The sequence below is a fragment of the Myotis myotis genome, unplaced genomic scaffold (genome assembly GCF_014108235.1).
Source record: "Myotis myotis isolate mMyoMyo1 unplaced genomic scaffold, mMyoMyo1.p scaffold_m19_p_1, whole genome shotgun sequence".
NCBI lineage: Eukaryota > Metazoa > Chordata > Mammalia > Chiroptera > Vespertilionidae > Myotis > Myotis myotis.
The window spans coordinates 11,668,136-11,684,868 of NW_023416313.1; the positions used below are offsets into that span (position 1 = coordinate 11,668,136).

Sequence of the window (16,733 nt, forward strand, 5' to 3'; positions counted from 1 at the left end):
TATATTTGGTCAAACATTTAATGAACTCATCCCTAATGCCTGGGAAGGGCAAGACCAAATGATTTTGTGGGCTTTATATGGCCCACAGGCTGGATGTTCCCCACCCCTGCTACTAGTATAACTGAAAAATAGTCTTGGCTGACACTTCTCCTTTAATGTTGTTGAATAAGCTAGTTTGCATACTTTGACATGCTTTTATTAAGTTTGCATTTATTAAACATCTACTATATGCCAAGCATTAGGCTCACACACAAAAAATAAGCCACATTCCTTATATTTGGGAAGTTCTTACTCTATGTAAAACTTCCACATAAATTAATAACCATTATAAAACTTTATATTCTATTAAAACTATAGACAGTATTTGCTCTGTGAACATGAAGAATTCTTCATATTTTTAGTCTGTGAATATAAGAGAAACTGTCTATAAAGAAAATGTCTGTAGACGGTCACATACACATATATTAACATCATCATCACTGTCAACTCATCAAAGCACTTCCTCTTAAATGACATGGGGGAAAATTCTCCTTGAAAGAAACTATCATGCATCTTAACTTGATACTTTAAGTCACTTCAAAGTTCTAAACCATCTATTTGGTCTAAATGACATTTATTTATTCTCCACAAACTTTCACTCCAGTTCCATTTTATCCAAGAACTTCTCACATTGGAAACGTGGTTTTTCATTGTAGTATTTTGTTTTACATGGATAGTTGGTACATATATCCCACATCCCCCATGTAGAAATAATTGGTACTAAAGACCACTTGCATGTGATTTTTAGTACCAATTTAATTCTTCCTCATACCATACTAGGTACTTATCCTTATGATCCCAATATTACAAATGAGGATTCTGACAATTAGAGTTGATTAGGTAAATCATCCAAAGTTACATAGATAGTAAAGGTTGGAACTAAGTCTTGTCAAAGTCACCAATATCTGTATGGATTATCTGAATGGGCTCAAGGTTATCACACTGATTCTTAGAAGAGGGAGGAAGGTAGGTAAAGGTCAGAGCAGGAGCTGGAATGGAGAAAGCAAGGTATGGATTAATGAGGGGCATGAGCTAAGGAAGGTGGAGGTCTGTAGAAAGGGAAGGTAACAGATTCTCCCCTGGAGATCCCAGAAGGAACCCAGCCCTGCTGACACTTGATTTTAGCCCAGTGAAACAAATTTGAACTTATGATGCACAGAACTGTAAAGAATAAATTTGTATTATTTTCTGCTACTCAGTTTGTGGTAACTTATTACTGCTACTATAGGAAGCTAATACACCTTCACACATTTTCCTAGGGAAAGAAATAAAAGCCGTATCTACATGATGTCTGCCTCTGCCTCTGGAGGTGGTCGCTCAGAACCTTTAGCTAAGGCAAAATTACTTTTTTTTTTTTTTGGAAGACAATGCCACATATTCATGTTTAGGCTTCTTAAAAATTAAATATTAAACAAAAGAATTTACATGGGATACTCCAAGTGTTAATAAATTATGTCCAAATAGCTAGGGGACAACTTCTGGAAGACGTCAACTTATTTGGCTCTGCAGTACCTATATCAACACCCTCAGCCCCCTCGGTGTTTCAATTATCACAAAGGCTCTTGGGAACATCTGGAGTGAAACATTGAGATTCATATCTTTGTCCATGAAATCATGTCACCTTCATCAATAACATTTTAAATCCCAGTTTTTAAACATTATCCCTCAAACCAAGATATTATAGAGGTTTCATAACCAATATTAATAATGAATATTTTAAATATGTTTGAAATAGAACATTGCCTCTGCCTTACCCAATGATCTGGAATTAGTTTAATGAATTTGATGACCTTGTCAAACAGCTAGATATGGCAGATCAATGATCACTTCAGCTCTGAAAGAAAGGAGTCTGGGTGTTCAAATGGAGATGTGCTCCTATTTTTAATAGCTTTCTGTCCTTGGGCATGTCATTCTTTCCTAAAGGGGGGGAGGGGCTGCTTCACACCTATAAATTAAAGAGGGGGATGGACCACATGATTATCAGTCATAAAAATGATGTTATTCTAAGATGGACGGGTACAGAAAACCCCATCAGCTTTCACTTAAGGTATTTTCAAATAACTGGAAGCAAACACAATCACACACACCATGGGGTCTGGTCCTGCAGGGTTGATTGGGGGAGCTAGCTGGAGGAGGTTGAAAAGCCAGACCTCAGGAGTTTATGCAGGCAGCTGCAGTTTTAACTGAGGCCTGGGCTTGTCCTTGTCAACTCAATTTTATTTTTTTGTCTTTTTTGTCAAGGTTAAGTTTGGCCAAGTCAATTCAGGTCTGTTTTCCCACAGTTTAAGCCAAAATGATGAAAACTGCCTTTGAACATGAAGTCTCCATGGTAAGAGAACAAACTAAAAGACATCTGAAGGGGAGAAGGGAAATTGACTTTGTTCTTCATTTGAATGTTCAGCACAACCAGTAATTAGATTTGTTATTTAAAAATCTAACTGATTTCCTTTAATCTGGACATTTCAAAAGCTCACAAATTACTGTTAATCCCACGGCACAAATATAATCTGTCATTTTGATGGTATGAGATGTTGAAATAAAATCACGAGTTGGATCAGTCCTCTGAGACTTCAGTTTCTTTTTCTTCTCTAATAAATTAACCTGGAGAGAAAAATCAACTTGGTGTCAGTGGCTGAGCAGTAATTTTAATGCACACACATGTGCAAATCTGCATAGAACCAAGTTAAATTTAGCTTTTAAAAAAGCCACAAGGAGCCCACAAAAGCAGAGAACAAACTACCAGAGTGAATAGTTAGTATTAATAAAATGCATATTCCATTTATAGTGAGACTATCCTTCTAGTAGCAACACTTTGATCCCAAGCACAGAAAATGCACTGAGTTCCTCTCTCTGTTTCCCTCCGTCACTCATAACGTCCCCCCGGCTACCACTCAAAGGACTGGGAAACATTAGACTGGGAAGGACTTTAGAAAGCACCAATTACTCCGCTCCTCCTTTACCCGTGTGGAAATTGATGTACAAAGGTAAAGCGACCTGAACAGCTTTGTAGAATAACTATGCCCAGAGCTCATTTGCTATCTCTTCTTCCAAAATCTCTTCAAAAATTAATTGGGACTCCTAGGATGTGGCTTTTGCCTAATTTGAATAAAGTCTAGTAAATGAGAGGGCTTCAGGCAAGTGCCTGATAGCTAGATACCCTGTGGGTACCACTGTTTCTGAGATGCTGAGCAAGGATTTGCCTGTCATGTGTGTTCCCCTCTTCCTCAACGACCAGAACCTTGGTCATTCTCACTTTTGGAGCCTAATACCCCACCACCCCCTTTCTTTTCTGTCCAAAATGTCTTATAGACCCAATGTGCCTCAAGGCCTTTGAAATGTTCATGCCTATGTGAATTCCCCATGTACATATATCAAAACTTGGATTTTCTCCTATTAAAAATAAATCCAATCGATCAACAAACAAACAAATAAATAAATAAATTTGATGTAAGAACCTATGGAAAATATGGTCAGTGGTTTTGTTTTGTTTTGTTTTTTTCCTTTTGCTTCAGTTATCCAGAATCTGTTCTCCTTCTAAGAAAACTTAGGCTCCCCAATTTAATTTGGGGGGAACTACTGCTCCCCCGACATCAGCCCAGGCACCTCCAGAGGGGTGAAAGGCTGGGGCATGTGGCTCAGGTCTGACCAATCAGAGCATGTGCTGCCCTTGCCAGAGTTCAGGTTCAACTTTAGCCATGTGGCTTCGAGCAGGCATGAAGCAGCTTCAGCTGGTGCTGCCCGCTGGGGAGGAGGTAGGTGCTCTCACCCCATTGCGACTGACCCTGTCAGGATGTGAGGCAGGTATTGTCTGCAATCACCTAGCACACGGGAAGCCAGAAGGAAAAGCCATTAGGGTAGAAGCCAGCACCGAGGGATTAAATGGATTCCTATGGATACACTAAATGAAGTCCCACCTGAATCCCAGAATGACCATGTGGGCCTTTCAGTCATGTGGCGCAATACATTCTTGTTGCTTTTGATTTTGTTGATGTTGTCGCGGTTGAAGCCAATGTACAGCTGGGTTTTAGCCACTTGAGTCCTATCTAGTGCTGCTAGATAAAACACAAGATGTCTGGTTAAATTTGAATTTTAGATGAACAGCAAATAACTCTCCACTAGAAGTGTGTCCCACTCAATATTGGGGAAGCCTGAGGACTCTAACCCCAAGTCCTGCAAGAAGCTATTTCTAGATGCAAGCAAGGCCAGCAGAGAAAGGAAATAGACCTGGGAGCACAGCACAGAGACAAGCAATACCCTGGGAGGTAGTGGGGTGTTTTATTAGTTAGTGCACAGAGACTGGAGGAAAGAAAAGGCAAGGTATTCATCAAGCTGATGTTCCAAGTCCATATTCTACGTTGGTTTCAAACCCAAGGTCCTGGAATTCATTTTGAAAAAGATGAAGTAACAGTGTCTCTGTTAAGCTGACTTCCTCAGAGATCAGCTTAACTCATTATATTTCACTGGGCACCTAGGGAAGACTGCCTAGGCCTCACATGATATGAGAGGTAATGCAGAGCATTATGGGAGAGCATGGATGAGAAAGTCCCAATTGCTCCATTTTAAAGGCCTCAATCTGTCCAGAGGAACAAATATAGGCAGAATCAAGAGAACTGTAATGCCTGTGGCATTGATACAGACAAGGAACAAAAGTGCTAGTCCTGGAGAACATGGCATTTGAGCTGGACCTTGATGGAATGGTATGGTTTGTGGGGTGGGCTGCAATCCTCAGTACAAATGCCTTCTTCCCATTCCTTCTCTTTGCCCATCCATTCTTCCTTCCTTCCTCCTGATTCTCTAGTAATGATGCTGTTTAGCAAGCTAGCACTGACATGAGCAAAGCCAAAGGTGGGAGTGTCCTCGAGTGGGATTAAGTGGTGCTGGTTCATTGGACTCAAACTCTATTAAATCTGCATTCTGCAAATGTGTAGATATTTTGAGCTGGGAAAGACCCTTACCAAGCCCCTGATTTGAAAAGTGACAGAACAAATGGTGATCAGGTAACTGATGACCATTGTAGATCTGGGACTAGAACTCAGTGAGGCTGACTCTAGAACTCACGCTCACTCTGCCTTACTTGAGGGCACTGAACCCACAGGCTATTTCTAGCCCAATTCTGTACCCTCTCAAAGACAACCAAGTGGAAATGTACAGCTGGGTTTTATTTTTATTCTATTCCCCATCAGCCTAGAATGATTTCATTTGGGTCTATCTCAAATAAAGAAAACATGAACTTTCTCTTTAAGGAATGAAATGTGTGAGGTCTGTCCCATTTTACAAATCTCTGATGCCTGTGCTCAAAGGGAAACCCAAGGGGCTCCCCAAACGCTTCCATTTGTCTTTTTCTGGGGCAGACCTATTCAGGTCTGTACAAAACCTCAGCAGCAAGTGAACTTGCCCGCGTTGGATGTGGGTCTGTCGAACTGGAGGCGAATTGACTTTTTCTATTTTAGATGTGAACGTAGCACAAGGAATCGCTTTCAGCTTCCTGAAAAACTGAACTAATGTGCTTAAGGAACGCTGGCCGCAGAGAATTAAGGAGCTCTGGATCCCGTCTGCTTCTCCTTGTGGCAATGAGATGCACACTGTAAAATCAGGTTACTGGTGAAAATGAGTCTGATGTGCTAATTCATAGCTCATTCTCTATACTTATGTCATGGCCACATTATATAATTTAGCGAGATTCTGGGGCCTTTCTCCAGGGAGGGCAAGTTCTAGAAAACAGAGGTGCTAGACAATCATGAGGATAGCTCTTTGATAAAGGGAGAACGCAGGTTTCTACTTTTCAGAAGCCCATGCTAATTATATCTGATATCATGCTAATTATATCTGATATTTTATAATGAAAGAGAGGTGTTGATTTTTGCTTTCCCCAGAACTACACGCTTCTACATGCATGGAAAGGATTCTTCAGCATGTCATAGATGAAAAGCAAGTAATGCCCTATTCATTTTAAATGAGACATTAAAGGGTCTTTGATGTGATTTATTTTTTTTAAAGCCTGTACCTTATCTACCAGGTGACTTACACTGGACATCTTCTTAGCTGCTTTGAAATGCAGAGTAAGAAAAAAATTATTCTGTCTTCTTTAGATTCACAGGGTAAATGGATTCTCTGGATTTATTTCAATTTCCCCAGATCTAAAAGCTACATTTTGAAGACAGCAGAGATATTCACAAAGATAGACTTCTCATGTTTGCAAATTCAAATTTATTCCATAGACACAAAAATGGTCATTTCTTCCTTAAAGAATTCATGAATCAAAGAAAATTTTCATCGACTTGCCTGTCTCTTCACATTACTATAATCATGAATATGATATAGTCACAATGAATAGGAACATCCCATCATGGAATTCTGTTCACAGAGAAAGACAAAGTGTTAAGTGGTGATGGCCCCTGTCATTCCGCCAGTATCTCCTTGTTCGTGGCTATGACTCTATCCTCATGCTGGTTTTGTAAAAAGGGTAGTTGCAGGCATAGACAAAAGTCTTTTCCCCACACCCTGTACTGCTGTTTCTACAAGACCTTCAGAATGGAATGCCCACCCAGTCCCACCTGCAAAATCTCTCACCTACACCTGCTTGCACAGGTGGCGCCCTCCGGTTACAGATGCACAGCAAGGCTTGGGCCCTAGGTCTACTCTTCTACTCATCCCTGGGTCCAATTTCCTCTCAAGGATGTACCTATTGTCTCTTAAATCGCCATTTTTTCATTCTTCATTGGGTTATTAGCATAAGGACATTCTATAATAAATTCTACTTTTCATAAAGCCTTTGTTGGGCCTCTCATCTCTCTCTGGACAGAGATTCCTTGTGTCTCTTTTAATTAAACTCCTCTGCTTTGACATCCCCTCTCGCCCATTCACAAACTCATACATCCACTCCAGTCAGAAATAGTCTATACCAGTGGTCGGCAAACTGCAGCCCCTGTGGCTCTTCCACAAAATACCATGTGCGGGCGTGCACAGACAGTGTGATTGAAACTTCGTGTCCACACTCAAGGGGCCAAAGAGCCGCGTGTGGCTCGCGAGCCACAGTTTTCCGACCACTGGTCTATACCAGTCCATTTCCATGGTCATCAATGACACCTCCTTGTAAAACACAGTGGTCTTTTCTGAGTCTCTTCTTATTGAACTGATAGCATTTGACACAGTTGGTAACTTTCTCCTCCTTGAAACATTTTCTTCCCCTTGGTTTCTGTAAAATGCTCTTGGCTCTCTTTCTACCTCCAGGCTGTTCTTTCTCAGTATCTATTTTTTATTAACTATCAATTTATCAATATTTATATAGTGGAAAGCTCAAGGGTGCTGTCCTCAAATCCTTGTTATTATTCATCTACATTCACACCGGATTTATGTTGGCTCTGCCTTCAAAGTATTCCCAGAAACTATGAGTCAAGATTTCCACCGCTATCATTTTAGTCCATAGCATCAGCATCATCATTCTCATCCTCATCATCCTCATCATCATCTCACTTATGTACAATTGCAATGACCTCCTACAAATGACCTTGCTGCCACTTTCACCACCCACAGGCTGCTCTCCACCCAGTGGTACCAGCAGCCCGTGCCATCCTTTTAAAATAGAAGTCAAATCATGCCATTCATCTGCTCAAAATGAAAGTAAGTTCACTTCTTCACCTTTCATTGGGGAAAAAACAATCTTTAAATGTCAGCATGATCCCCTCTGTGCCTCATTTCTCTGACCTGATGGAATGATTGCTCTGTCCTCCAATTATGCTCCAGCAGCCACACTGGGCTTCTTACGCCCCTGAAAGGAACAAGAACACTCCTATCTGTGGGCCTTGCTCTTACATATTCTGTCTGATGAGCACTACCAGCAGTTATCTATATGGCTTGCTACTCAGATATCACCCAATAAGTTGGTTCTCCCATCTCCATCACTCTATATTCCCTTCAACTAGCCCCTATTTTCAACAGTTATTGAAACAGTTATTTATTATTACCTCTCTGCATAAAGGGAATATGAGATCCATGATAGCAGGGACTGTTTTATTCTCTTCTGTTCCCCAGAGTCCAGGACAGTGCTAATCACTTAGAAGATACTCAGTAAATACCAATGGTTCAGTGGATCTCCATCTCTGTTATATTACATCTATATCCATCTTACTTATAACTCCAATATACCTCTGAATGTCATGGAGGTTCTGAGTACTTTTTCTATTTCCAAGTACCCTAACCTTATACATACATACTCACATGCATACAAATGTTGGTTTACACACACATATATATGTATACATACATATACATATATAAAATATTAACAATTTTTAAATACAAATAATATCCACTATGAAAAAGTATTATTTTATAGTATTTTAGACATATTCTGAGAATGCTAGCATAATTTCTAGTTATTGTGCATGAACCAAACTATAAGTAAATTATATAGATTGTTTTAATGAGACTAATTCTAGATTGATGGTAAAATATTATGATGGGACAGATGGCAGTAATTATAGGTGATTTATCACACAACAAAGAGATCCCTGGTAACTAAACTATGATATAGCTGTACAATGTCTAAATATTTTGTAATGATTTCTTAACTAAAATAAAAACATCTGACAATATATACTCTAAATTAGAAACTTTTAAAAATATTTTTATTGATTTCAGAGAGGAAGGGGGGGGGGGGAGAGAGAGAGACATCAATGATGAGACAAAATCATTGATTGGCTGTCTCCAGCATGCCCCACACTGGGGATCATTGAGCCCACAACCCGGGCATGTCCTCCCGGTTCAGAGGTCAATGCAACAGGGGCCAGGCTAAATTAGAACCTTTTAATAAGACACCCAGCAGATACTTCTTTTCTACCACTGGAGCCCAGTGTAGTAGGCAAGGAAGTACTGAGGGTGGTCCAGTGAAGAGCTGTCTCTGAAGTCGCCCACATGTGAATTTGAAACTTGACTCTGCAACCTACCAGCTCACACCTTGCTGATCCGCCCTGTGTTTCTAGAGAATGAAATGAAGTAATTTATGTCAAGCACTAAGCGCCTAACACATGAAAGGAGCCAATGAATGTCAGCCATTAGCACTATTCAGTATCAGCTACAAATATATAAACTCTTCACAGTTTGTTGGGCCAGCATAAGATCATTTCATCTCATCATCAGGGACCTCTCAGTCCATCACAGCTAGTGGCCTATGACCTTTTAAATTTAAAGACAAAGGCCTTGCTCTCCAGGTAAAAGTCAATGTTTCTCAAACTCTCTTGCAGATAAGGGTCTAGTGAACTTTTAAAGCCTGGCTGAAGACATGGTAATTTAGAGAAATTTGTAAAATAAATTTGGGGGGTGGTCTTTAAAAAGGTCATTGAGATTCTCTCCTGCCTTTTCCTCCTAATCTGATAGTGCTGGGAACATAAGTATTAGCATCAACAAAATAGGCAGAAATGGCCCTAACTGGTTTGGCTCAGTGGATAGAACATCGGTCTGCGGACTGAAGGGTCCCAGGTTTGATTCCAGTCAAGGGCATGTACTTTGGTTGTGGGCACATTCCCAGGAGGGGGTGTGCAGGAGGCAGCTGATCGATGTTTCTCATTCATCAATGTTTCTAACTTTCTATTCCTCTCCCTTCCTCTCTGTAGAAAATCAATAAAATATATTTTTAAAAAGTTTTTTAAAAAAGTAGGCAGAAATGGTTTCTTAATTATACCAAATGTCATTTGCTTTTATCACTGGATGGATATCACACTGATAGTACAAAATCAGAGGTGAGTGAAACAGGTAGCATCTTAGCTATGGCATCATGTAGTCCTGTGTTCTTTACCATCACACAGTGGCGGAAAACACGTAGTGCAGATTTGGATAAAATAAATGTAGTTAATGAGTGATACATTTATTACTTTTATTATGAGATTTTATTAAATCTCAACTCTTGAGCACACATCTTTTTAATATTCTCTGTGAGAAAATAGAAGGCATATAGAAGGTACTTCCAATGTCTGCACAATTATGACCTTTGTCTCAAGAAATGGCACTTGTGTAATTGTTTGAGTTGTCAGCTGAATTAGTCACCTTTTTCAAGGACCAATATTTTTAGTTGAGAGTACAACTGACAAAATATAATTATTCAGTCTTGCATTTTTGACAGACATTTTCTTGATAACAAACAGTGAGCCTGTTCCTTCAAGGAAATAGCTGACAGCATTTGTCGCTAATGATAAAATGGGAGCTTTCGAACATGAATTAGAATTTTGGAAAACTCCTATCTGCCACCATGAGCCTGGCACTTTGCAATACTTCCAGTCCTTTCCGATGAGAGCAATGGTGATATTAAGGTCTGTGATTTTTTGATGATGTACAATAAAATGTGACATTTAGGAAACATGCCTCAGTGATCAAGTATTTTCCAAAAGACCAATACGTGACGTTACAATATCATGCATGAGCCACTGATCCATGACTCAAGATGGAGTCAACAGATTTTGAGAGTAACAGCCATTCTGCATGCTTGTGACAGGTCTCTCCTTTCACCTTCTCATTATTCACTGACTTCCAAAAAGATGGAATTCTCATGTTTTGCTTTGTTTTGGTTAACATGCTTGTGGGCTCTGCTCATGGTATTTCCTCTGCCTGGAGAAGAGAGGGTCACACAGTATACTCCCAACTTCATTCAAATCTCTCCACAAATTCCCCCTTCATAAAGAAACTATCTCTGAGAGCCCGAACGAAGCAGTTTTCCTTCATATCTTCAGGTTTCCTCATCATATTTATAGTTATTGGTCATTCCCTAATAAATTCATTAAGTATTGCTAGTCTTCACCAAATGGATGTCCCAAGTTCCATGAAGTAGGGAGTTCGTATATTTGTCTCCTTTGTTCATGGGTGTTTACCAAAGCCTTGAAGGTACATTATGTACTCAAGAAACATTTGCTGAAAGAAATGATCAATGAGTGAATAAACATTTTAAATTTTAGGACAATCAGGTTTAGAGGAGCTAAATACCTTGAAAAGACTTACACTTGGTGGCAAAGCTAGAACTGTTATCAGGTTAATGCCAGAACCCAAACTCTTCACCTTACTTTCTTCTACATGTTGAACTCTCTAAAGTTTTATAAGTACTCATTCTTTTGTTTCCCATACCAGCCTTTATTTTAGGCCATATAATATCACTTAATTTAAAACGACTTATTTATTTTGTTAGACAAGTGATTCCTTTTCTATTCCAAATACTTTAAGGAGAAAGACTTACAGACTACATCAATGTAGGCCGCCAGGAAGCCGACATGAATTTGTTCAATTGGTCAATATTCACAGGGCAAAAAACAATGGACTTCATAGAACACAATTTTGAGTTTCCATGTATAATTATAGAGTTGTAAATAGCTAAAAATACACCCACACAGACCCCATAGAATCAGAAAACCAAGATGATTACTATAGTTATTGAAGAAACATAGTAATCCTTGTGGTTCATTTTAAAATTTTATATAATTTTTAATACAGATTTTTTTAACCAAAGGGCAATAAGTATCTTTCAGTCCTAAGAAGAACACAGTTAAGATTTAGTTTATATTCTAATATGATAGTATAAAAACATCGGCATTCAGAGACTTCCAAATCCTTTGTCTTAAATCCCCCTCCCACCCCGAATTCAGCATTGATTTACTTAGGTTTTGGGGGAAAGCCAGCTTTTCTAATCAGGAGAATGTGTGAAGAGACACATTGCAAGAATGACATTGAGACTGACTTATAATATAAGCCTTCCGGTGGAAGAGAACAGAGAGAGGAAGGAGGAGTCAGAGGAGTGGAGGCTGAGGAAACAAAGAGGAGGGCTTAGGTGAGCTTGCAGAGTATTTGGAGGGTGTTTTACTGTGTTCATTGCAATGTAATTGTTTTGGACACAACTGTTTCAATTCAGTTGTTTTAATGCAATGCAATTTAATCCTTTAGACCCTTTTTGAGAAATGTTATTAAAGCCAGATTACTTTCTATGCTAGTTTGCACTTATATTTATTTTCTTTTAGATAGGACAACCAAAGTGTGGATCCCTGCCATATGGAGGCCCAGTATGAATCTTGTTATAGTGATTTGCTAACAACATTTTATTTGTACAGTATTGGTATGTGTTATATTACCACTTTCTCACTTCTAAGTATTGCTTTTGGTAAAGAGTAGTTTACAATCCAATGACATTTCACATTTGTTTCTCCTGTGATTTTAGAATTGTGCTCTCCTATATGGTAGTCACAGGTCCAAAATTGTGACTGAGCATTTTAAATGTGACTACTAAGATTGAGACACTTAAGTTTTATATTGTCTCATGTCAATTTAAAAATTAATATTCAATTTAGTTATTGGAGAACTTCTAAGTACTTTTGCAATAATGTATATGTGAATAAGCATTTTTGAGTTATACATTTTTGACATCTAAATACTGATCAGATAAGTACTGCTGATAAAAATTTAGCATATGAATTAAGATATAGAAAAGATACACCAGATTTTGACATCTTAGTACAAAAAGAATGTAAAATACCTCATTCATAATTTTTATATTGAATTTGTTGAAATGATAATACTTTGGAAAAAGTATTTTAATCTATATTCATTCACTCATTCAACAAATATTTAATGAGTATCTGCTATGAACAGGAATAATTAGAGAAATCAAGATGCATAAAATTGTGCTGAACTGAATACAATTAGGTAAAAACAATACAATAAAGGGTATGAGTAGTCAGAACCATGCATGGAAAATATGTGAATCAACTCTTCATGGAAAGGTGAGGCTTAAACTTGCCTATTACTGGGTCCAGAAAGAGCAGAAGGAGGAGGGATGGTCAATGAGCACACAAGCACTGGATGAGTGAGGAGACCAGCCTGGCTGAATTGGAATATATTTTCAGAGGGGGAAAAAAAATAAATAAATGAACACAGTTTGTAATAAACAAATTTGGTGCAACTCCTTCCATAGGAGCATGATAAATATATTACAAAATATTCAAAAAGCCTGGAACACAGGGAAAATAATATACTTGCTTCACTTTATTCAGATTAACAGTGGGTCCTATTTCTTTAAACTTAGAGGTATTTTACCTAAAGAGGTGCTGAAGATTGAAAAATGTTGCATTGAGCATATTCCTAGAAAATGTAATTAAGGTTATAGTGGTTTTAAAGTAGATTTGCAATTTCTTTGACAGCTCTCCCTTCCAAAGGCCATGGTTAATTTCTCTCCCCAGGAATGTAGGTTGGACTTTATGATTCCTATCTAGCCATAAAATGTAGCAGAAGTGACTTACTGTGTGACTTGCAAGGTCACCAAAAGGACACAGCTACTGCCTGGCTCTCTCGCTCTCTTGTATCCATCTCTCTCTGGGGGAAGCCACAGTTCATGTTGTGAAGACACTCAAGCAACCCCACTGAGAAGCCACGTGGAGAGGAGCGGAGGCACCTGACAAAAGCCAGCACCATCACGCCAGCTGTTGGAGTGAAGCATCTTCAAAGTGGATTACCCAGCGACATTTAAGCCTACAGGTGACAGGGGTCTGGAACGACATTTTTAAAAAATATATATATTTTTATTGATTTCAGAGAGGAAGGGAGAGGGAGAGAGAGAGAAACTTCAATGATGAGAGAGAATCATTGATCCGCTGCCTCCTGCATGTCCCCCACTGGGGATCAAGCCCACAACCTAGACATGTGCCCTGACCGGAAATCAAACTGTGACCTCCTGTTTCATAGGTCAGTGCTCAACCACTGAGCCACACCTACCGGACTGGAACAATAGTGTGACTGCAACCCCATGAAAGACTAAGCTAGAACAACCCAACCAAGCTACTTCTGAACTCTGGACCCACAGAAAATTGTGAATTATAACTACTGTTGATCATTTTAAACTTATGACTTATTTATACAGCAATAAATACCAAATTCAAAAATACCATTTAAAAATAAATGTGTATCCTACACTTGACCTTTCGGGAACTCTCTGGCTATTTGAAATGGAGAATGGCATGATGATGGTGCCATCTTGGCAGTACCAGTCTGGCAACATTAACAAAGGGATCAGGTGGCTAAGGGACAGACAACACTGATTAGACTGGGTCTATTTTAGTCTCCCAGAGTAGAGGTGACCTGGAAGCAGGCAATGGCAGAGGAGATAGAAACACAAAAGACAGACCCCTATCAGTGTCAGGAATTATTCACTTAAAGATGACAAAACATTTTTGAACTAGAGTATCTTAGTGGTTGATGCTACCTTAGGTAAAAATCTTCAGATGTCTAGGAAGAGATTTTCAGTGTTGGGTAGAGTAAAATGTAAGATAACAGACATGTGGAGGCTGGAGAAGGGAGAGAGTCGATGTCAGTGAAAAAGTAAACTTTAATGTACTTTTTTTTTTTTAACTAAAAATAGTAGGCAAGTTAACTTTTGGGTAGTGGGGAAAATTTATCAATATTTGGCCAATTATATGGCTCACATATGATATATTAAGATACATATGGTGGAAAATATATCAATGAGCCTTTGGCTCATTATTCTTAACAATTTTATAAACAGTTTATGAAGATTAATACCACTGGTCTTACAATGTACAATTTAGGTGCTATCCAAAAACAAAAAAAAACTCTTCCCTCTCTTCTTGTTAATATGAAGTCAAAATATCTTGCCAATTTTTATTCTTTTTCTATTTTGCTCTTGTTGAATGATTAAAATCTGGCCTTCTCTTCATTCAGAATCATCATGGGATTCTTCCTTCTTATTCTCATCAGAAGATGAAAGGGAGAAACTAAATGTATTGGTCACAAACTCTCCTACTATGGGACACTTTATATATTCAAATCTCTTAGCTCTTTAGTGCACTACTGCGTAATAAATGGATGCTTGTCCTGGTGCACAAATGAGAAAAGTGAGCACAGGAGAAATAATTGAATTATCCAGAGCTTGGATTGAAAACACTAAAATCTTTAGTCTTACCATTTGCAGCTCCTTGATGGCTGCTCATTACGGGATTGGCTGCAAAAGTAGGTTTCCAGTTGCATTGTGACATTCTTTTGCGTTAAAGCAGCTATTGTAATCATCATAACCTGTGTGTCTTTTTCCATATGAACAACTGTAAAACTACTTTTGCCCACCCAGGTATATACACACTGAACAGCCACTTTCTTTGTCCTGTTCATACAATGTTATTTAACCTTCTGCTTGAACACATGCCTCTCATGAAGAATGTCTTCTGCTCTTTTCTACTTCTTCCACATGGATCCATCTTTCAATATTTCTTCAGGTGCTTGCATTTTCTCTGTAGCTTTTATCTACCTACTGGTTCTCACAGAACTTTATCTGACTTCTAAATAGACTTAGTGACACATGGCTTGACAATGAAGCACTATGGATTGCTACTTCCTGATCATCTCCAGAGCTTTTGGAGAACAGGGACCATAACTTCTGTTTCTGTGAGTTCCTTCATACCCTGCTGATCCTTGGCAATCAATTGATTATATATGTTTATTTGATTTAATAAATCAAATAACTGCTTCCCATAATCACTCTTATTTAACCTTTTCAGCTTTAAATTATTCTAAAAATCATCCTATTTCCTTCTATGAGATAGAGAAATAATTTCAAATTGTCTATAGTCTCATTGTGCATTTATTTCCAAACAATCTGTCCCCATGTCCAGCAAAATTTTTCCACAATGATACATTTATATTTCCATGAGTTTTCATATAGTGTTCCTTCTACCTCTAAAATTACTTTTTTCTGTCATCTCTGTGGAAAGTTCTTACTCATCCTTGAAGATTGTAAGGCATATTGAAGTTTCTATGCCAGCATTTCTCTGTTCATATAGCATTTGTGTAGCACCTCTGTGACTGGGGAGGATGACCGCTACACATTAATTCAGAGATGGACCTTTATTGCTATAAGCCTGAGACCCTAGTTCACGCCCCTTGCTCCAATGGTGAGTGTAGGGATGGGCAAGTAACCCAGATGTACACCAGTTAACCCACATTATTTCCTGGTCACAATAACTGTTTAAAGATTATACAATGGCCTTATTGAGTAATCTCCACCTCCTTTATCCTTTCTTTATTTCATGCGGCCTTAGGTGGTCCAGCTAGATTAACCATTGCATTTGTTATTCAGTAGTTAGGGAAAAACCAACTCTAGATGTGGGTGGTCTGGCATTAGGGTTAGCAGATATGAGTTTTGGTACTGATGAAGCTTTTTCCAAGATCTGAGAGAAGCTGGCATGAGGATGAAGCCACCTCACAGAAAAGTCCAGACCTGAGAAACTCACAGAGGGTTTTGATTCCTAGCTCTTAAGTCCTCTCTACCTCTGGGTGTTTTCAGCTCCTTGAGCCAATAAATTTCCTTAATTGCTTAAGCCTAATTGAGTTGGGTTTTCCATTACTTGTCATTGAAAGTGTCTTAAACAAAAATCCAGATAAAATTTAACTGCCTTTGTAATGCCTCCCCAATACCCTATAGGCAGGGCAGCTTATTGGCTCTCCCTTTCTTTCCCGGAACTTTGCTTATATAGCACACATGCTGCTGAAAGTGTTGAATTGGAATGAACTGTTTTATTATCTGTTTTCCCAGCACTCTAGGAGCTTAGTAAGAGCAGAGACTAGATCCTATTTAGTATTATATCCCTCGAGCCTTGCACACTGCCCGGTTCCCTTAGAAACCATCAATATGTGAATGAATTAATCTCTGGCTCCTTTAC

At 38.7% G+C, this 16,733-nt stretch overlaps 1 protein-coding gene across 4 annotated transcripts in view; it reads right to left on the reverse strand.

The window, feature by feature from the left end:
* KCNIP4 (potassium voltage-gated channel interacting protein 4) overlaps nucleotides 1-16,733 on the reverse strand; it is a 953,844-nt gene that overhangs the window by 508,975 nt on the left and 428,136 nt on the right. The window lies entirely within an intron of this gene.